At 51.3% G+C, this 21,582-nt stretch overlaps 1 protein-coding gene across 3 annotated transcripts in view; it reads left to right on the top strand.

Moving 5' to 3' along the window:
* Positions 1-3,605: 3,605 nt before the first annotated feature.
* Positions 3,606-21,582, top strand: part of ZHX2 (zinc fingers and homeoboxes 2) — a 135,245-nt gene continuing 117,268 nt past the window's right edge. For 2 of the 3 annotated variants that reach the window (XM_058668511.1, XM_058668512.1), the window contains exon 1: positions 3,607-4,185. The gene's annotated coding sequence lies outside the window, so the exon portion shown is untranslated. Of the gene's footprint in view, positions 4,186-21,582 lie in introns of all 3 variants that reach the window. The other variant, XM_004580706.2, reaches the window with a different exon arrangement.

Here is a 21,582-nt window from a genome sequence, read left to right as displayed (position 1 = left end):
CCCTGGCTTTCTTACTAGATTTGGCGCTTCCTGGGGCTAATGTTGTGATGGCTATTTCTTCTCCATATGTCCTCTCTAACTTTTCAAGACTTCCCCATCAGACCTAGTTCTCATCATATTACCAAGCAGAAATTGCCCTTTCCCACACCCCCGCTGGCACGTAAAAGCCCACGGCTCCTTGGTTCGGAGGTCACCAAAGATGGGAATCCAGGTGCTGCCGCTTATCAGTTGCGTGACTTCACAGAAGCTTCTTACTCGCCTGCTCTGCAGTTTTGTCACCTACAAGATGGGAAAACAATACAGCCAGGTAGGTGGTTCTAAGGCTTGGGTGGCCAGGTGCAACCCCACACCTGGTAAGGCCCGGAAACTTTGCAGTTAAAGCAGAGGCTGCTCTGTCTGGAGGTGAGGCTCAGTTGCTACCAGAAAAGGGGAATGGAACAGCTCTGCTCTGGCCTCCCACCAGCCTAGTGTCAGTTCTAGTTTGCTCAGCCAATCACAACATTTCTTTGAGCCTTGGCTTCCTCCTCTTCAAAATGTGGATACTAGCATAACCTAACAACAGTTCTGAAACCACAGCCCAGACATTGGAGGTCCCCAGGACACATTAGGGTCATCAAGGTGCATGGTGGTGCTAACACATTCCTTGTTCTTTTCACTCTCATACTCACTGGTGCAAAGCAGAGCTTACCTGCGCCATGCAATGATGTCACAGCTTTATTGGCTAATGGAAAGTTTTTCATCTTCAGTTTATTTTCTTTAAAAAAAAAAAAAGGAAAGGCAGATTTACAGAGAAAATGACAGAGAGGAAGTTCTTCCATTCACTTCCCAAATGGCCACAATGGCCAGAGCTATGCCGATCTGAAGTCAAGAGCGAGGAGCTTCCTCTAGATCTCCCATGTGGGTACAGGGTTCCAAACCCTTGGGCTGTCCTCCTCTACTCTCCCATGTCACAAACAGGGAGCTGGATGGGAACTGGAGCAGCAGGAACACAAACCAAGACCCATATGGGATCTCAGCACTTGGAGCAGGAGCCAGTTGAGCCATCGCACTGGCCCCCTCCAATTTAATATGTATCTATCCCAAATAGATAAAAGCTAATTCAACAAGTTTAAAGAGAATCTGCCTGATAGGATTGTTAACAAAGATTAAATAGCAACTGACCAACGCAAAGCACGCAATCAGCATTGCCCTTGCAATGCTGTCTCCACACTTCTGAATCCTGTCCACTGCTTACTCTTTCTACACAAAATGGGATGGTAGCCGCTAAGGCAAAAGTCACTCTTGTTTTGATCCCTTGCTGGTCTTTTGTATGACGGAAATTCACCCTCTGCTAAACCTAGAACAATGTAAAGACATGCACTGTACGGGAACCCCTTGCCCCAACAGCTGAAGATAAGACTCAGTATCTCTAGGGTTTCGGGTCTTCCACATCTGGGCAGCAGTTTCCCTCCTCGCTGGGCCAGAGGCAGGTGGCAATGAGCTGGAGGCTAGAGAAAATGTTTCTGGAAAACCTTTCTGAAGGATCATCATAGAAGGGAGTTGAGTTGCGGCCTCAGAGCAGGAACCGTTTCCTTAAGGTTTGGATCATTTCTATGGAAACACGTAAAAGGATATTCGCTAAAGTTCACGGAAAATTGAAACAAAAGATTAATTTTGCTGCAAAAACAAATTGAAATCTATGCACAAGCAAGGTTTTCAAAAACGTCACGGAAATGCCCATGGGAGGAAACAATATTGACATTTGGATTTTTAAATTCTTCCGTCAAAATAAAGCTAATTCCACTTTCCATGAATTTTTTGAAATATCCATCTAATGAGTTTTCAAGGGGAGTTGGGAGAGGAAGACCCTGAAAGGATAGCAAGGTAGCAATGGGGGGAAAACATGCTGGAATGAAAGGGATTCCGCACACACACTTTTACTACCCTGCCACCCCCTGAAGAGTGAAAAATCAGCAGCCCCATCTTCCAAAGCTGAAGGCAAGTAGATTGGGACCTTGGACGAATGGACATGTGCTGGGGCTCTGATCAAGACGTTCTTAGCAGAATCCTGCAAGAGTCTGCTTTTCCCGAGGTCGGCGGGCATCAGTCCCAAGCCAGGACCTTGCTTTATAGGTTATTTAAAAAAAAAAAAAAAAAAAAAGCAGACAAATCCTACATCAGCAAAGACCAGATCAACAAGTGCAGGCCACCGAGAAGGATTTGCATAAGAGCCATTTTTATCGCCTTTTTTTTTTTCTTTTAGAGAGAGTCAAGGGGTTATTTGTGTCAGAGAACCTGGAGCAACGCGGAAAATGGGAAGCCTCTTATGTCTTTTACCTACTTTATTTTCCCCGGCCTAGGAAACGAAAACGCCAAGCGGTCCCAGCTTATCGGCCACACGGTCGCAGCCTGCCCAAAGCCAGCTCAGCCTGCCCCAGCCTCGGGCCTCGCCGCCGGCCACTCAGCTGCGCCCAGCCACCTGTTGCTGCCCTTGCGCCCGGAGCCGCCGCTAGAGTTCGTTCTGATTCCCCAGAGCAAAGCACGGCCGAGAAGCCTGACGCGCCGCGCCTGCTGATCGCAGCCCGGGCGGCGACTCTGCAGAGCCTCCCGGCCTTTTGTTTTCTCCCTGCACGCCTGAGTGTCAAAAACAAACCCGGACCGCCAGGCCCTAACACCGACCCGCCTCGCGCGCGCTCACCCACCAGCGCGCCCCGGCGAGCTGCCGAACGTCCTAGGGGCCAGCCGAGGCGAAGCGTGGGTCCACCCGTGCTCGGGAATGCGCGGCGCCCACAGGTTGCTAAGTGGGAGGGTCCCCAAGGGTACCCCGCAGCGCGAATCGCTGGCAGTTCTTCTGCCCGGCACTGCGGCAGGAGCGGGACGCCGAGAAAGAACTCAAGTTCCGAGACCCCGCCCGCCCGAGCTCTAAGCGCCGCAGGGGAGCTGCAAGAGGAGGCAGTCAGGGCGCCCCGGGCGTCCGGATCTTCGGCTTCTCCATCCCTAAAACCACCGCCTCCTCCGCCTGAGGCACTTCCCCGCGAGCACCACAGCCGTGTGCGTGTCCCCGGGGCTGAAGATCGCGGCGCTCGCGGGCCCGACACGAGTTGAAATCGGCTCTCGGGGAGTGAGTTTGTTTATTGGCTGTTCGGGGAAAAGTTTGTGGATCTTTCTCCAGCCTCAGACCTTTGCGAACGGAAATCCCGACTCTGCAGCGAAACCGATCCAACTTCGAGCCGTTACATAAGGAGGTGGAGGGGCTCCTTCTCCTCCTCCCTGTCCCGAGCCCTGTTGCTACTATTCTAGGAGTAACATGGATCTCATTATATTTATACACTTAGTGTTACTGCTAGTATATTCCTGAAGCCGAGGACGCAGGCAGCGCCTGGGGGAGCGCAGCGACCCCCCACCGGCGCACCGCAGTCCCCCGAGTCGCCGAGGGACACGGGTCCGGGTGCAGCGGGTGACGGGCTCAGCGAGCGCGCCCCGCGGCCTCGGGCCCGCCCCTCCACGTGGTCAGGATCAACAGTTTGTTGAGCTCATCAGTGACACCTTGAACTTTTCCTAAAGAAAATGGGGATCTCACGGAGCCGGCTGGGCCGAGGCCGCCCAGAGCCGCCGGGTTGTGCTTAATATTCAATGAGCTCGCTCGCGCCGCCCCCTCCTCTTCTCGCAGAAATTCCAGCGAGTCCGTTACTGGGCTCGGACTTTTAAGTGAATTTATGCTCCCCTACCCCAACACCTCCCGCGCTCACACCTTGGCCAGGGACCAGGGCCTTTCGGGGTAGCCTCTCCCGAATCCCGGCAGCTCCCGGCTAAAAATGACATCGCGCCGGCGTCTCCGCGGGGCCCGAAGGCCACTTTGCAACTTTGCGCGGAGCCCGAGCCCGGCGGCGCCCGGCGGTGGTACCGTATGCAAATACGCATGCTGACGTTACAGATCATGTGGGTTTTGGCGTAGATTCCCCACTGATCGAGGCATTTTTTTCCCCTTTTTTTTCCTTTTTTTTTTCTTTAAAAAATTTTGGCCACTGTCCTCCGTCCGGGGGCTTCCTCCGTCCGTCGGTCCGGGCGGGCTGGCGGGGTCCCCCTTTCCCACGCCGCGACCCGGCGCCGCCGGGCAGCGGGCCGTGGGTGGGAGCAGCAGTTCCATTTTGGAACCCGAGCCGCGTTCTCGGCCCGGCCGGCGCCCGCCTTCCAGCCCCGGCGCAGGTAAGAAACTTCGCCCGCGCCGAGCACCCCCGGCCGCGCCGCCGCCCCGGGCCCGCTCGCGGGGCGCCGGCCGCTCCAGCCCAACTTTCCCACCGCCGCTCCCGGGAACGCGCTGTTGGTGGGACTTGGCTGGGTCTGTGATTGGGGGGTAAGGGGTGGGGTACGGGGGCAGGAAGGGGAGGAGGACACAGGGTTATTATTATTATTATTCATTTCTTTGCCGGAGGGAGGAGAGGAGCGGATACGGATGGGAAGGGTGATTTTTTTTTTTAAAGAGTTTTGATTGCAAGTTTGGATAAACGGGAGGTAGAGTGAGCAGGACGAAGAGAGGAGGAACAACATGTCTACGTTTCCCTATGTCGACATAAGCCACAAAAAAATATGGCGTCCGCTTTCGACAGGGCGTTACGTAGAGCCGACTCTGTGTTTTTTATTTATTTATTTCTTCCGTGGCCCGCGAGCCCTCCCTTCCCCGGCCGAGCTGCGGCGCTTTTGTGCAAGCGGGGCAGGTCCCGCGGGGACGCCCCCCGAGGCCGCGGCCCCGGCTCGGCAAAGGGGGCTGCGCGGGGCGGCTGGGGCTGCGCGTGCGGCCCGCGCCCCTCGGCGGTGACGACGCGCCGTTCGGTGGTGGCAGGAAGCCTGGCGCCGTGGGCTGAGGCTGCCTCGCTGCGCGCCGCTCCCGGCGGCTGCAAGCAGGGGCGCGCCGCGCGCTACCTGACCCGGGCAGGGCCGGGGCGCGTTGCCGCCGCCGCGCTCAGGTGCCCACGAGCCCGGGGGAGGACCCGGCGCGCGGTGGGCGTGGGGAAGGGGGTGACGGCGGAGGCGTGCGGTGCGCACGGCTGGCCCACGCCCGCGCTCGTCCGCTTGCCGGCTGGAGCCCACGCTTGGCCCCCTACGCTGCGGTTGGCGGCTTGCCCCGATCCGTCCCACAAGAGGTTAATCTTTGTTGGTGTTGCAGCTTCTTTGTGGCTTCCCCGGGACTGGTATCCTGGGCTTTGCAAACTTGCCCTTTTCCCAGCCGCTTTGCTGGAGGCTGCGGAACTGAGAAGGAGCTGAGCGGAAAGTTGGAAGCCGGCAAGCATCACAGGACGGTCTCTTTGGCCTCCTCGCTGGGCAGTGCCCGGGGAAGCAGGAGGGCTGGTCAGACTGGGAAGCAAGCCGGACTGGACCGGGAAGCTAAGTTGTGATTTGCTCAGGCTTTCACCTGAGCGATGGACGGAGCAGAGGGGCCTTTTGTTTGTCTAGGCGAGCAGGGGAGGAAGGGGCCAAATGAATACCTATGGCTGGCTCTTGGACCTGTACCCGTTTAAAGAGTTGCCGCCCGCCTGGCTGGGACGCAGGAGATCCCTATCTTTCAGGCCCTGGAGTTGCACTTTCACATGCAGACCCTGTGTGGGTAGGATTTGGGATGGGAGTGGAGGGCAGCTGCACGGGTACACCTCGAATTGAGGGCTTTACAGGGCTTGATTCTCAAGGTGGCTCTCTCTCTTCATGAGGGCAGCAGGTGTGTAAAGAGCTTTCGCCCAGGGTAGCAGTATCAGAACCTGCTAGGATGAGGACCAAGAATATCTTGTAACAGTGTGTTTAATATTGAAACCAGATGGATGCAGCCGTCAGGTGTTTGAATGGGGCTAGGGTAAAGGTCTGATTTAAGCTGAAAGGCAAAGCAACATGAAACACTGCTGGTGTCCTTTATTTTTTAGACTGTGTGTGCGAGGGTAGGGGTGTCCTTGCCGTCCAGAGAGAGGCCAGGTCCCTGCATGGTTTTCAGGCGTGTGCTTGTATATTTCTTGCCAGCTGGGTTTGACACTAGCTGAGGGTTCACCTGAAGATAATAGTCCTAGAGGAAAACTTCAGAAGGCCAAGGTTTGAGGGTGGACTCCACAGTGTTTGTGAAAAGTGGGGATTCAAAGATGAGTATTTTTTTAAAAGATAAGTCTGTTTTGGTGCACAGCACTTGCAAATCCATGCAAAGTGTTTTATTTTCCTCAGAGTATGCATTTCCTAGCAAGGTTTTGAAGATCCCCATCATACTAACTCATCCTCCCTGAAAAGGGGAAATATGCGGAGGATGGTGCTGTCTGTCGGCAGGTGCACCGTGATGCAGACACTTGGACTTCAGTGTGCCAACTGTGACCTCCACCCCAGCCATGCTCCGCTTTGGGCCCACCCTGTTCATTTCACAAAGAATAATAACCGTGTGCACTATTGCTTCCTGTTACCAAGGTGCCAGCCCTGGTGCTGGGTGTTTGACCTGTTCTATGGGCTCAGAGCAGTGAAGAGCATGAGGCTCAGAGAGGTAGAGCAACCTGACCAAGCCACACAGCAGAAAAGCAAAGCCAGGGGCCCACAACCAGGCTTGACTGTGTTATCTTGACTGCCTGGCTTTGTAGCCGCTCCCTAGACATGGGAAGCAGTGGTAAAAGGATGAGAGAGTGCCAAGGACAGGTGGGAAACAGACACGGAGTCTGCATCCCAGGGTTTACCTGTCGTTCCCTTGGTGTTCGTTGAGCAGTTGTGCATGCATCGGCTGATTCATTCAGCCACTATCGTATTCATATAAATAAGAACCAGTGGTCTTTAAGTGCTTTGCTGTGCCTCAGCGCTTTTGCCTTCCTGGCAACACTGTCAGGTAAATCCTCTACTTCTCCCTGTTTTGTAGAGGAGGAAATGCAGGCAGAGAGAGAGGTCAGCAGCTTGTAAACAGAGAATCAGCCCCTGGGACACATGCAGCCCAGTGCTAGGCAAACAGAGCTCTCTGCCCTCAGCACCAAGCCCTGCTCTAGGCACCTTGCAGATGCTGGTGGGATGGAGGGCGCCCTGACTCAAGGCGTTTGAACCAGACCAGCAGGGAGCGCTCATTAGGGCACATCAAGCAGGATTAAACAAATGCTGTGACTGAATGGTAACCACCCCACCGCAGAAACACAAGGAAGGGCAGGACTGTGTTGCTCCGGAGAGTTGGGGAGGGACTCCCAGGGCGTCTGAACCAAGCCCTGGATGAGCAGGAGCCATGGCCGGAGCTGGTGCAGACATCATGGCATTTAGCCTCTGGCCACAGCACTACCCAACTTAACCAGATAGAAGCTGCTTTGTGTCACAGGCTGACTGCCTTGATAGGAGGAGGACTCAGCTGTGCTGCTGGGAACACAAGCTCTGTCTTTGCCTTCTGTCACCCTTGTGGGTAGGGTTCAGCTCATGGGAGAGAGATGGCTGCAGCATGTCCAGGCCTCATGTCTGCATGCCAGGAAGGGAGGCGGTGGCAGTAAGGATGGATGAGGCCCCAAAAGCCTGGGCCCACTGTGGTTTTCCTGTTACAGTTGGGAAGCGACACTCCCTGGGGACCTCTGTCCTTAGCTCATGAACCCAGAGCTATGCCTTTTGGAGACCCAAACCTGCCAGGAAGGCGCAGCCAGTATTTTCAGCTGCACCCATTACTGTCCACAGACCAATTCCAGACTTAAGGTATAAGGCAGAGGGGGAAGTGGAGGAGCAGTGGCTGACTTGGCAAGACAAGCATGGGCTGCATGAGACGAGGAATGGATCATCCTGACAGCAACATGACATTCCTGCAAGGTGGATGGGGAGGGGTAGGAGAGAGGGCATGCCACAAGCTGAGGCCAGACTTAAGGGTGGATGCAGAACAGGCTGATTTTCAACCTGAAGGTACTGAAGAGCCATTGCTGAGGAGGGCGTGGCATGTGTTTTAGGAATGGCATGGATGGCATAGGCCAATAGCAGCTATACCTTGTGCAGTCAGATGAACCAGCTTGGTCATACTTGAGCTATAACAGGTTCTGGAAAACTGCAGACCAGGGCACCAAACTTGCCTTAGGAAGAGAAGATGGCATCGAATAAAGAAGTGAGGGGTGCTGTGCACATTTCTGTTTGTGTTAGGCTCTGTCCATAACGATGCAGAATTCATCTGAGGTTAGTCAGTTTTTCCAGGAGGTAAGCTACTCTCCTTCTGTGAGATCTCAGTGGAACCCAAAGTGCTAGAAGAATCGGCCACTTATGGCCTGGACACTACACTGTGCCCCAGCTGCAGCTCCACCTCTCACCAGCTGAATATTCTTGGCCACAAGCCTCACCCTTGCTTTAAATCATGGAGATGATGTCACAGGGCCCCTGGGGCCTTCCTTCGGCACAGTGGGTCTCTCTGGTGAGCATCTGCCATCCCATCATTTTCTCCGCTCATGTTAGCTGTATGACTTTGGACTGTTGCTTTGCTCCTTGGAATCTCAGTTTCCTTGCCGTGAATTTGGGCATTGTTCTAGTAGCTATCATGAGGCTGTTGTGAGGCTTTAGAAAAAAATAAGAAAGGGTGCAGATTGCACTTACCACCATCGTCATCATCACTGCCGCCACCTCTAGGATGTGACTTTGTCATACCATTCAAGTGCCAAGTAATTAATATGCATGGATTTTATTAGCAATCCCAGGACCCTGTCTGTCCCCATCTCATTGCCATTCTCCTCCCACACACACTCCCCCACCCCCCACCTGCATGCCCCAACACACATGCAGGCGTTCTCTGACAAATCCAAGCAGCTAGGGAAATGGTGAGCTATCTTGAGAATATCACAGTTGAGGCCCTGTGTAGCAAGCAGATCGTGCAATGTGCTGTGTCAGGGTCAAATCCAGACCACGACGCTTGGCTATGCACGTGCCTCTTTGGTAGACAATAGGGTGAACGCTGTGTTCAGTATTCACAAGGTAGTTTCATTTCTAACTGGGAAAAAAAATCTCTCTTGCTTCCCCTTCCCTCCCGCTTCTCTGAGTCCCCCAACCTCCACTGAACAGGTTGTGATTTTTAAGAACAACCACCCACAATCTGCTTCCTGTTCCTAGCCTTGTAGTCTTCTCTTCAGGAAGGACTGGTCGGTGCGGGGCTTGTGGGACAGACCCGAGGGAGAAAGACACTCTCAGCAGCAGTACTCAATGTCCACTCCGACTATAGCATGAAATACAGAAAACCCTTGCCTCTTCTAACCCTTTAGTGGACAATTTACCCTTTAAGAGCCATGATTTCGCCCCTCCTGCCTCTCTCCTTTCCCTTCTCCAGCACTAGAAACACCAGAAGAGAATAAATCTTGTTACACTGTGTTTCACTGCTATAGTATTTAATACCTAACAGAATCTAGTGAATGAAACTCTTGTGCTATTGATTGGTGGTGGATGGATAGTACCATATGTGAGCCAGGCATTCACCTTGGCTAAAGGGATGTGCAGTATATTTTAGGGATGCATCATCTTGGCTTAGGAAAACCATGAAAATCCTGGGAACCAGTCAGGATCAAGTTCAGCATGGAGACTAGATGCCTGCATTCCTGGGAGCCTCAGGCAGTGGCTACACTGAGCTAGCTCCTTCTTTGAAGGGTCATCCTCCCTGTTGGTGGCCCAGGGCCCATGTCTGCATGAGACAAGGAACCTGCTATTGAGAAGCTTTTGAATGAGAGTTCCTGGGCCTTGGGGTTCCAGCCTTCCGCAGGAACTTGAAGCAAGCACAGTGGAAGGGAAGGCAGTGTGCGTGCAGGCAAGCACGCATGGGCTGTCAGAGGTGACAGCGTGAACCGGTGTTGCAGAAAGACTCCAGGAACACACTCATCAGGGGGCCTGCCATTTGCATCTCCACAGCCCTCGCTCCACTGACAGCCTTGTCCATTCTGGCTGGTGAGGCTGAACAAATCCAATACCTCCCTCCATGCCCAGACACATCACCCAGGCATGTGGTGCTTATACCCTAAGAACAGCAACAATTCCAGAAAGGTGGGCACAAGTTTCTGCCAGGCACCCTATAACCACTTTATCAACCCTTCATGGTTTTACCTGAGCAAGAGCCGGGAGTCTTATGTTCAAAACAGAAACTAAAGCTCAGAGAGGCCTTGTCCTTGCTCCAGATCAGCCAAGTCAGGATTCAAACTCAGCTTCATCTGATTGTAGAACTCTCTAAGATTACTCCACAACCTTTAGGACAATCTGATTACTTGTCTGCTTAGGGGTGTAAGGGTATGCATGTGTGTGTGTGTGTGTGAGAGAGAGAGAGAGAGAGAGAGAGAGAGAGAGAGAGATTGAGAGAGAGAGAAACAGAATTTCATCAAAACAGCAGAGAGTTCCAACACCACCCTCCAGACCCATACCGTGCTTCAGTTCCTGTCACTGTGGGTCACAGAAAAATTTTGAGGCCGGGCAGGAGGCAGCTATCCCTCCCCACCTTCCCCTCTTTGGGGAGGAAGACATCCCAGCGGGCTGAAGGCTACAGAGTGGAAGCCTTGGGAACACTGGGGGGTGGGGGATGCCACTTGCAGGATGCTGAGCAACCTTACCAGCCAATGGGGGCAGGGGGCGGAGGGAGCAGGCTTCGGGAGGTGGAGAATGGCTGTGTTGCTGTTTTTATACAATAAAAGAGCATCATTGTAATTGAGGGCCTTTGAATCCTAACACGTCTGCCTATGGTTCTCTCCAGCTGCAGAGCCATTTAGTTAAATAGTGCACAGAAAACTCCTTTCAGCTGATATTACGTTCCTGCTGTTCTTAAAATATGAGTCTGGACTGAATTGCTGCAGTGACAAAGCCATCTGAGGCTCTCCTTCAACCCCGGGGTGTACCCAGAGTCCCTCCAGGATCTCCGCAGCCTGTGGAGGGTGGTGTGAGAGACATTCTGTCCCCTTGCATGGCACACCTGTCTTTTTGGAAAGCATTCTCAAAGACAGTTTGCAGAGAACGGATGTCACAACCAAGTTGTTTATAGTGGGCGGTGGCCTGAAGGGAGACGGCAGGATGGGAACACTGAATGGGGAGTGGCTTGGTGTTGGGGGGGTGCTGTTTAATTGAGGGCTGTGGAGCTGGAGAGAGAAGCTGTCCCCTCGCCAAGAAATGGTGGGGAAGGGATCGTTTCCAGGCAGGCTGTGAGTTCTAATAGAGAGCTCAACCGTTTCATTATTGTGTGGAACTGCCTGTGACTTTCTTCTGGAGGACTTTGTGTTACAAAATTTATTCTGTGAACTTCTACAGGAGATAGTCTGAGAGAACTCGAAAGATTTCACATTGTTAGGCAGAGTGGAGGCAGCGCTGGCTAGTTTGGAATTGATGTGTGAACTGTAGGGAGAGAAGAGGGCAGTTCTGGATGGGGTGGAACTGGGCAGGCCTAACTGGCACTTTGAGAAATGAGATTCTGGGGCAGAGTATGATGTCTCCTAGGATGACCGAAAGAGTGTTTTGGGAGAGAGGAGTCTAATGGCAACATGGTGCATTATATCAGGGAATCCTTCAACCAGAAGAAACTTTAGGGATCTTCTAGCCCAGCTGAAGGAAACTGAGGCTCCAAAAAGCCAAGGGGTTGGCCCACAGAGGCATGGTTCTATGGCAACATCTCCATTTCCGCATAAAGATACAGTGTAGCTGACATCTCTTCTGTTTTTCCACTGTTCCTCCTTCACTGGCCAGCCGGCTTATCACCACACCTCCCCTTCCCTTTCTGTTCCTCTTTCCAACCAACACTCACTAAGCACCTGCCAGGGCAGGCAGACAGTGCCCCTGCCCTCAAGAGGTGCAGCCACAGCTTCTTAAGGATTATGTGAACATCAGAGCCCTCGAATGGCACCCTCAGCCCCATCCTGAGAGCTTTCTGTGGTCGTTCTTGTGATGGTCCCAAGACATTCTGGGATTCTGTCACCTCCACTTTAACAGATGAGGAAGTGCAAGGGTGGCAAGTCAGAGGCAGCGGACAGCCTGATGCTACACCTGGTGCGCCTGAGGCCTGGACACTTGCAGTCCCTCCCTCTTCCCTTACCCTTGGCCTCCAGCAGGAAGCTGCTGCTCCACATAGTAGAGCCTGAGCCGGAGCTGGAGCCGGAGCCCAAGCCCAGCACTAAGGATGCCAGCAAGGGTGGTTATGCATTCGGCACTTGGCATAGGGATTCCCTGCCCATGTTCAGTTGTTTGTTTCTCCAGTTGACTGAATACTCCAAATGCCCTCACACGCTAGCCCATGTCAACTTCACAGAATCCCCAATGACTGAACAGTCTCAAGGGAAGAGCCAGAACCCTAACATAGCTCTGGGGAATCCAAAACATAAAGTCTTAGCCACGCAGACAGGTGCTGGGTGGCAGACCTGTGAGGGTATGGACAAGGTTCTTAAGGACACAATCCCTGGTGGCTGCCATGATTAATCCCCCCACCCACCTCATACAAGTGAAGGCACTTGTATGCAATGTAGGTGACCTTGAGCTCAGCAATGGACGACCATGTATGCATAGTGTCAAGCAGTAAAGATGGTACAGGGGGCACTCACAGTGTGTCCAGCAGTGCATCTCTCTGTGCCATAGGTGTTGCCCCATTTCTAAAGCAGCTGTATGATTCTAGAACATTTCACCCTCCCTGGGTACCCATTAGCAGTTAATCTCCATTCTTCTCTTCCTCCTCCCTGGTCCCTCCTCACCGCAGCCCTGAGCAGGTGCTTGCCTACTCTGTCTCTGCAGCATTGCCTTTTTGGGACATTGCATGTCTATGGAATCCTATCACCTGCGGTCTTTGGATTCTACTGTCTATCAATCAGAGTCGCACTTTAGGTGCATGCTGGTGTGCACCAGGGTCTTGCGCCTCTCCATCATCATGTAGCATCCCACCATGTGGGCCTATCACAGTGTGCTACCTGCTGGCCAGCTCAGGGGCAGTTGGGCTGTTGCTGCTCCTTCGTGGTGCGGCAGTGCTGCTGTGAACATGTATGTGTGAGCCTTTGTGTAGGCAAGTGTTTCCCTCTCCCCTGGGAACCCAGCAAGCAAAATGACAGTGTCAGTAGTTCTGTGTTCAGTTTTCTGAGAATGGCCCAACTGTTCTCCAAAGAGGCTCTACCACCTCACACTCCCATCAACCATGTGTGAGCTCTAGTTTCTGTGCATCTTGCCCAATCTTTGGTACTGTCATTAAGCCCATTTTACAGGAAGAGTAAACTGATGTGCAGGAGAAGGAGAGTCCCATGACTAGGGAGTGGAGAAACAGGGTGACTCACTAGTCTCACCAGTTACTGTGGGGGCAGGACTAGAGTAAAGCTGAGGAGAGGCAAAACTTAAGGAACTTATGCAAATGCAAAATTGGCATCTGAGAGGCATCACCTCTTTAGATAATGCTTCTTGAATTTTTGTATGCCATTTACCTCATCCATGTCCCAAGATAAGGCATTGTTGGCTGGTGCTGGGGGTGAGCAGGTACAAAGATGACCATGCCACAGTCCCTACTCTGCGCAGTGCCTGGCACCTAGGCAGTTCCTTGGAGATACTGTCTGGGGTTGTTGTTGACCTGTCATGACCCTAGGTGCTCTAAGCCTGCCTCTGAGTCACTGGGACTTGAGAGAGATCTTAATACTACACACCCATGCCTGGAAGCCCCCACTGCAGGAGAGGAGGGACCATACCCCTCTGGTGAGGAAATGGCCCATGCTGAAGGAGCATGGGCCACCAGGCTCTACTGCGGCACATTGGGGCTTGCCCTGGAGCAGGAGTCACAGATGCAGAGCCCAGCACCAGCTCGCATGGAGCTGTCAGGTTGGCCTCTGCTGGACTGCAGCCTGTGTCTGGCTTTCTTCTTGAAAGCCACAGTGTAACTCTTATGCTTCACCAGTACAAAAAGATACATGCTGTGTCCTCCTTGTGGTGACCAGGGTAAGCCAAGGATAGGCTCGAGTCACTTCTGGGGCATGAGCAATCTGCTGGCCTTCGCCAAGCTGGGAGTAAGAGCCCTGTGGGGCCTCCTATGCAGCCAGCTCAGCCTGCTGATCTTTAGGGTTTGAAGCATAGAGGGGGGCCACTGTTTGATACATAATAGGAGATGGGGATGGACATGAAGTTTCTAGATGAAGAAAAGTCTGTGTTACAAAACTGAATGGAAGAAGGAATGGGCACCTGCTTGCTCAGATTGGTCCAAGGTTGCTTTGAGTCTACATTTGGCCTTAATGGAGCCTCTTTACTGGATAGCAGAAGCTCAGGGGCTCTGTGTTGGGGAAAGGCTGCCTGGTGGGCAGGGCCAGACCACCTGCTGCCTCCCTTTCACTCTGTGTATCTTGGCCTCCACCTCTTGAACAGTGGCTTTCTGCTTTCAGGTGTCTGAGGCTCTCAGAAGCCTACTGTCTGCTTTGTGCTGCCTGCCAGTGGCTGCACATGTGTGCTAGTGCCTGCATAAGCCCCCAAGCTTGCTCGAATCTGGGACTTTGTGTTGCGTCTCCCACATCTCCGCTTCCCCCAGCCCCTAGAGCACCTGAGTGGATGTTCAATATGCAGTGATTGAGCTGCTAAACAGAACTAAAGACCAGAGAGTCTGTATGTGTGCTGCATGTGTTGAAAGAGAGGATGACGTCTTATTGGGCCTGACTGCATAGAAGTGAATAGAAACTTCCAGGGTTCAATTTTTGCATCTTCTTTTTTTTTCTGTAAGAGGAAGGAGGAAGTGTTCTTGGAAGGAATGCATGTTGTGTCATCTGTCATCAATTTCACTCTCCCTCAGCTCCTCTCACGTGTGCTCCTAAAACACCAGATTCTTTTGGATTTCTCTCACCTCCTAGAAATCTCCCCTGGTTGCCGGTTGCCTAGAGGGCAAAAGCCCCAATGCTCTCATGGGCTTTGCAGATGCCATCAGAGTGAGAGGTTGAGGGCACAGGGGTAGGAATTGGTAGGGGGTGGGTCAACGCAGGAAGCATCTGCCCATTCTAAAGAGTTCTTAAATGGACTCTCCAGTCCTTTCTGCAAAAAGCCAGTTGGTAACTTCTGACCTCCAAGGTCAAGTGCAAACTCATGACCCTGGACGTGATAGCTCTTTGAGATCTGACCTTTTGCTCACCAAGCACATTTTGCTCTGTATACTTTGCCTTCTGCCACATTCCCATCAGACTGTCAGCACCACCAGGTTGACCCTGAACCCCTAAATCATCCCCTCTACCCACACTTCTTCCAAGAAAGATATATACCCCAGGCTCAGCAAAATGTGCATATTCCCCTCCAGAAATGTTTCTCTGAGAAGCCAGTGTGCTGTGGAAATAAACCTTTAGCAGTTTTAACAGATTTTGATCTGCATGTATCTCCCTCAAAAACTGACCCACTGCTGCTCCACCATTAGGGAACACTGTCTGTCTCCATGTCCCCAGAACCAGTACAGCCTGGCCTCCCGTGTAGGCTCAAAAGTGAATGTCTGTGGAGTGACTGGAAGCCTATGGGAGTGAGTGACTTTCTCAGGTGCACAATGAGTGCCTGCTCGCAGCCGCCCCTGCTGGCCAGTTCTCATCAACGCCTGGAAGCACCATCCCAGGACCATTTCACAACAGGAAGCCGCCTTTGCAACTTCCGTCCAAAGCAGGGTTGGCACCAGATTTACAGACTCTTGGCCAAGTCTGCCAACTGGCCCACTTCCCTGGCCCAGCTGTGCTGCCTCATCATGACAGCTGGCCTTCGGGTACCACCTGGGTTCCTGTTCCCTTTGGTTTAGTCTTCCTGTAGGGAGCACTTCCTGTGTCCTTGTGCGCCCTTCTCTACTTTCAGTAATAAACTTTTTTTTTTCTTTTGGTAGAGCCTAAACTTGAGATCAGACTCCACTCCAAAATGGTAATAAGGAATGAAACATATTGAATGCTTGCTGCATGCCAAGCATTGATGCAAGTATGCTGAGTACCGGGCCTTGTTTTATGCTATTCAATTCGCCCACCTGCCCAACTTGTTTAGAAATTCCTACCCCACATGATAGAAGTGTCTACACGATTCCTACCCAGGCTGAGGCTTCAGGAAATGGATTTGCCCAGGAGACACTGCTAATGACAGTGAGCTGGGATCTAAAGCCAGGATTCGAAATGAACAAAATGAATGGCACAGCCGTTAGGATGCTCCTCATGATAGTTGTAGCCCAGAGCAGAGTGCCTGGAGTTGAGTCCTGGCTCCACTCCCAATTCCCACCACATGCCAATGGACACCCTGGGAGGAGCAAGCTCCAGTAGTTGAGCCCCCTGCTAACCCCCTTGGGAGACCTGGCTTGAATTCCAGAATCACAGTTTCAGCTTGGTCCAGCTCTGGCTGCTCAAGCATTTGGAAAGTGAATTGGAGAAAGAGATTCCTACCCATCTACCTCTTTTTTTTTTCCTTTCAAATAATAAAAAATGAGTAAATATGAAAACCATGTCTAAGTGACATCCACGCCCATGGACCTGCCCCATCATAGGGCTAGACTACTATGCAACTATAATATCCTATGTTACTGGGCAGGAACGCAGAAGCCCTTGCACTGGCTCCCCCAAGACCACAGGACTGGGATTCACACAAGCATATCTTTTTCTTTCCCTTTTGAAGGTAACTGTTGGCATTAATGCAGCTCCTTTTTGTCAAAACACTTGTTCTCTTATGGTTTTATCACCAATTGCTTTCCCTCTAGAGGACTGAGAAAAACAACAACAACAACAACAACCTATCAAAAGAGAGAAGGGGCCAAGTTTGTTAAATCTTCGTTCTCTTATTTGGCCACTAGGCAATAGAAAAGGTATCCCTGGGATTTCAGTCTTAACATGCGTGGGGCCTGAGTGCAGATGTTTGTGTGTGTGTGTGTGTGTGTGTGTGTGTGTGTGAGAGAGAGAGAGAAAGAGAGAGAGAGAGAGAGGGAGGGAGAAACAGGCCACTCTGACAGAGGTGCATGACACCTGCAGGACAGACAGGTTGAGCTAAGCGCTGCTACTTAGCTCCTGACTTCCTGCTGGCATCATCAAGCAAAGTCTCCTGGATCTGCGGAAGGACAAAACTCTCCCAGGGACCTGTCTTGGGCACTCTGACTTAGGGAAGCAAGGCTGCCAGTGTGCTGGGGCCACCTCAGTGGAAACAGTGAACTCTCATGCTGCCGGAACAGAAGGCATGAGGAGTGGTGACAATCTCACCATCACACACATAACCCCACCTGACTGCCGGGAGCCTGCACATGCAGGGCAGCCCAGGAATGGCCTGACCAAGTTCTGGTTTGCTGGGAGGCGTTAGCCAGAATTACTCCCCTCGGCCTCATTCCCTGCCCCCGGGCAGCAGGGAGCCCAAGAAGTCGCTCTTCCTGACACTAGGATCGCACGATTCCCCTTAAAGTGGGAACCAGAGGGTCACGGGAAAAGCCCACGCCTCGGCCTCATGCCCTTTCGGCCTCTCCCAAAGGGATGAGCAGGAACTGTCCTGCCGATCTGAAAGGCCACCTGACATTTTCTTTTTTAAATTATACAGCCTATTTGCTTTTCTTGTATTTTGAAGAATACCCTTGCAGTCTGCTTTTACACTGAACATCCAGTCTGGCATAAAGAAAATTAACATTTAATGAGGCCCTAATTACTGCCAAGCAGTAATGATGCTGAGCTTAACAATAGTAATGCTAATAGGTTCCCTGTGCCCACCCTTCCTAATGCTGTACAGATTAACTCATTTCCTCTACGCCATGAGGTCCTTCCTGTCACTTTCCTCCTAAAGGGGATCTGATCATCTTCACAGAACAGTAGATGAGGAAACTGAGGCTGGGGGAGGTGAAGAATCTGAGCCAAGCAAGGAGCAGAGCCGGGCTCCCCAGGAAGTCTGACTAATGTAGTTTGTAAAGTATATGGGGATTGCAGAAAAGGCCAGGGACTTGTGCTCCAGAGCTTCCTGAATGCCACGCTGGGCCTAAACATCCCAGGTGTGTTCCAGGTATGTGAAGGATACCGGATCCTCTGCCCATCCAGGAAATACCCCAGCACCTGCTGTGTCAGGCATCACTGAACCCTGGGAATGCTGCAGAGGTGGGTGGGGCACTGCTTTCAGTCTAGACACAGTCACTTCTTGATGGACATGCCTTGATTTCTTTTAAACGGCCTTGAAACTTGAGAACCTTGACCCCCAACCTCCTCCCCAGGAATGGGTGGGTGTTTTTGAGTTCTTGTCTCAGGAACCATTGCACGGGACAAGTGGGCTGTGCTCGGCAATCAGGAGCCTCTTTAACCTCCTGCTCCTGTGATTAACCAAGCCTGTGATTACCACTTTGGTAGAAGTTCCTGTGGTGAAGAAGCAGTCCATCAATTATTAAAGTCAACATCCGAGATCCGCTAGACCAATCCTTCAGGTTTTATAGGCCGCTGGTGCAGACTGCGCTGTTGCTGCTTTCAGCATGTTTGTGGAACTGGCACTATGGTGTTGTGTATGGGTGAAGTCGCTGCCTGCAGTGCCTGCATCCCTTATGGGCCCTGGTTAAAGTTCCAACTCTTCCGCTTCTAATCCTGCCCCCTGCTAATGACCTTGGTCAGCAACTGAAGATGGCCCTAGTGCTGGGGTCCCTGCTCTCACCTGAAGATCCAGAGGGAGTTCCTGGCTTCTAGCTTGAACTGGTCCAGCCTCGGCCAATACAGCCATTTGAAGAGTGAACTGGGGGATGGAAGTGCTCGTTCTCTCTCTCTCTCTCTCTCCCTCTGTATATGTGTGTGGGTATCCTTTTCTCTATAACTCTGCCTTTCGAATCAATCTTAAAAACAACAACAAAATCTTGTTTGTGGGTATTCAGCTTAGCAGTTAAGTTACTACTTGGGAAGCCTGCATCCCATCTTGGAGTGTTCCCAATTCTGTTCTAATTCCACTTCCTGCTGGTGTGCACCCTGGGAGGCAGCAGATGATGGCTCACGTGCTTGGTACTTTTCACCCACGTGGGAGACTGAGTTTCTAGTCCCCAGTTTTGGCCTGTCCCCGCCCCAGCTTTGGCAAGCATCTGGTGAGTGGACCAGTGCATGGGAGCTCTATGTCTTTTATTCTCTCTTCGCTTCTCTCATAAATGCACACCCCATTTTTTTCCATGTTTCTATGTTAAAGCTCTTTTTAAAATAGCAGAGATTCCCACAATCAGTGCTACTCTGGCTGTGGGCTCCCGTTAGAGAACGTTGAGAATATAAAGCTACTTTCAATTCTGGACACTGATTAATATATATATATATATATATATATATATATATATATATATATATATATATATATATATATATATATATATATCTCCCCTTCAAGCCCAGGGCAGGGAATGCCAGCAGCCACATCTCTCACCTTGCCCCAGGGTCTGGGAGAGGTGGACAAGGCTTGGGTAGACCCTCCTTGTGACAGACAAGGGAGAGAACCCAGACAGCCCTGAGTGTGAGACTGGCAACAGAATCTGGGGAGAACCTTGACCCTTCATCTGGTGCCTCTCTGTGAGGTTGCTTAAACACAACACAGAATTGAATTGATTTGGTCAAAAAAAATTTTCTTAAAGCCATGCATTTTTTTTGCATAATGCACATTGTTTTTCCTGAACTTTTGGAAAACTCTGCAAAGGCATGGATTTTACATTTTCCTTTGCAACAGAACCAACTTTTTTTCCAACTGCACTTTCTAAAAACCTTTTTGGAGTATCCTGATATCTTGTTTGTTTCTTATTTATTTTATTTGTTTGCTTGTTTGTTTTATTTTAGTGTCAGAATCTCATGCCTTTTCTAGGACAAAGCCAATCATTGAACATTTAGGGGAGAGGTAGAGTTGGGAAGGATACAATTCCAGTATCCCTCAGATGAATTTCTTCTTTGTTAGCACCTGGTTTAAATATTGGAGTTTGGGTCCCAGAAAGTATTGCTGTGACTTGCTTATCTCGGGGACTAGTGGGCTTGGCTATGGTCCTAACCACTGGTCATCCAGCCAAGAAGGCTGCCAGGCCCCTGCTCTGAGAGGGCACTGCACGAGGCCACTTGCTGAGTTGCCCTGTAGGAAGCCTTACTCTTTCTGGGATTCTGGAAAGGCTATCTATCCCCAACCATTAGCTTTTTTTTTTATTATTAATTGCATTGCATTATGTGACAGTTTCATAGGCTCTGGGAATCCCCCAACCCCTCCTCATGCCCTTCCCCCATGGTGGATTCTTCCACCTTATTGCAGTGTTACAGTTCAAATTCAATCAAGATTCTTTCTTTGCAAACATATACCAAGCATAGAGTCCAGCATCTTATTGTCCAGATGAATTGAACAGTTTCTTGGGGGGACCATTTCTGGTCTGAATGTAGAGCTGGCAGAATATCATCCCAATCAATTAAGAGCCCCAACATAACATCAACAACAATTTACAACATTATGGAATTGACACAACCATTAGCTTTTGCATCCGAATATCCTTTGGAGACTAGCAAATGCTATTTTGGTTCCTCTTATGCTCATCTGGCACAGCTGGAGTCAGCCTGTCCTGGGGTCCCAGAATGACGCTATTCCTTTCATCCCAGGCCCCTGCTCCTCCTGCCCTGCCCTGGTCCTGGGCTCACATAGTAGCAGTAGCCAGAGTCGTGGGGGCTCCCAGCTCCTCCCTCTTTTGTCAGGCACCCCAAAGGAAGCTGGTGCCATCCTATACCTCTTGGCTTCTGGGGTAGGGGGAGAGCTCCTGTGTCCCCAGACAGCATGGTGACGCTGGTGTCAGCTGTAGCAATGGCCCAATGTGCAGAGTAGGTGGTCAATAAATATTTGTGGAATTCCTGAAGCAGGCAGAGCTCGTGGAGCTACACTGACTCTTACCCGGAACATGAGCAGTTGGAGACCTGGCACTGTGGTGATTTGTCCTGGCAACTGATTAAACACCTTCACACCAAGGGCTGGCGGTAACCCTCCATGCAGGCTAACAGGGAGCACTTGAGTTAATCATCCAAGAGCCCTGGGTCTTTTCCCGAGGGAGGAAGATGCAGAGTGAGAGAAAGAGAGAGAGAGAAGGATGAGAAAACAGAAGCAGAAGAACAAAAACATAGTTTCTCCTTTCAAAATGGTGAGGGGGGTTGCCTGAAGGAGCTGTGAAAACAAAACCAAGCCTATGGCTGGGAGGGAGGGCCTGTGTAGACAGGTGCACACACGACCGAAGCACAGCATCGCCAGCAAGTTGAGAGCTTGGGCGTCTCTTGTTGGACAGTGCACAGGTGTTTGTGTCCCATGGCAGCAGACGGTCTGTTTGCTGAGTCCCTACTACAGAGAGGCAGTGCTGCAGTGTCCAACTTGCCAGCTTAAGATTATGCTGTGCTTGGTGGTTGGTTTATTTAAAGATAACAGCCCATGAAAAAAGCTTTTTGTTCTCCAGTTCGCAGAAAGCAGCTGTTTATTGCTAATTAACTCCATCATTATGGGCGTCTATAATAAAGTTTGCAGGGTGTATTGGGAGAATTACTATTTTTAATAAAATAGTGACTTAAGCACACCTATCCCTGCAAATTTCCCATAATGACCCTTTGCTTAGGATGCAGCTCCATGGGATGGGACTTGAGAGTTCTCCCCAGAAACAGGCGTTGTGTGGGGTTTATCCTTGAAGAACTTACATACCTCTGCTTTTAAACACTTATTTGTTGAAAAAGCAAAGTTCAGAGAAGGAAAGACAAAAACTTCCCA

Source organism: Ochotona princeps, chromosome 9 (assembly GCF_030435755.1).
Source record: "Ochotona princeps isolate mOchPri1 chromosome 9, mOchPri1.hap1, whole genome shotgun sequence".
Taxonomy (NCBI): Eukaryota; Metazoa; Chordata; class Mammalia; order Lagomorpha; family Ochotonidae; genus Ochotona; species Ochotona princeps.
This window is presented reverse-complemented; position numbering and strand designations above follow the sequence as displayed.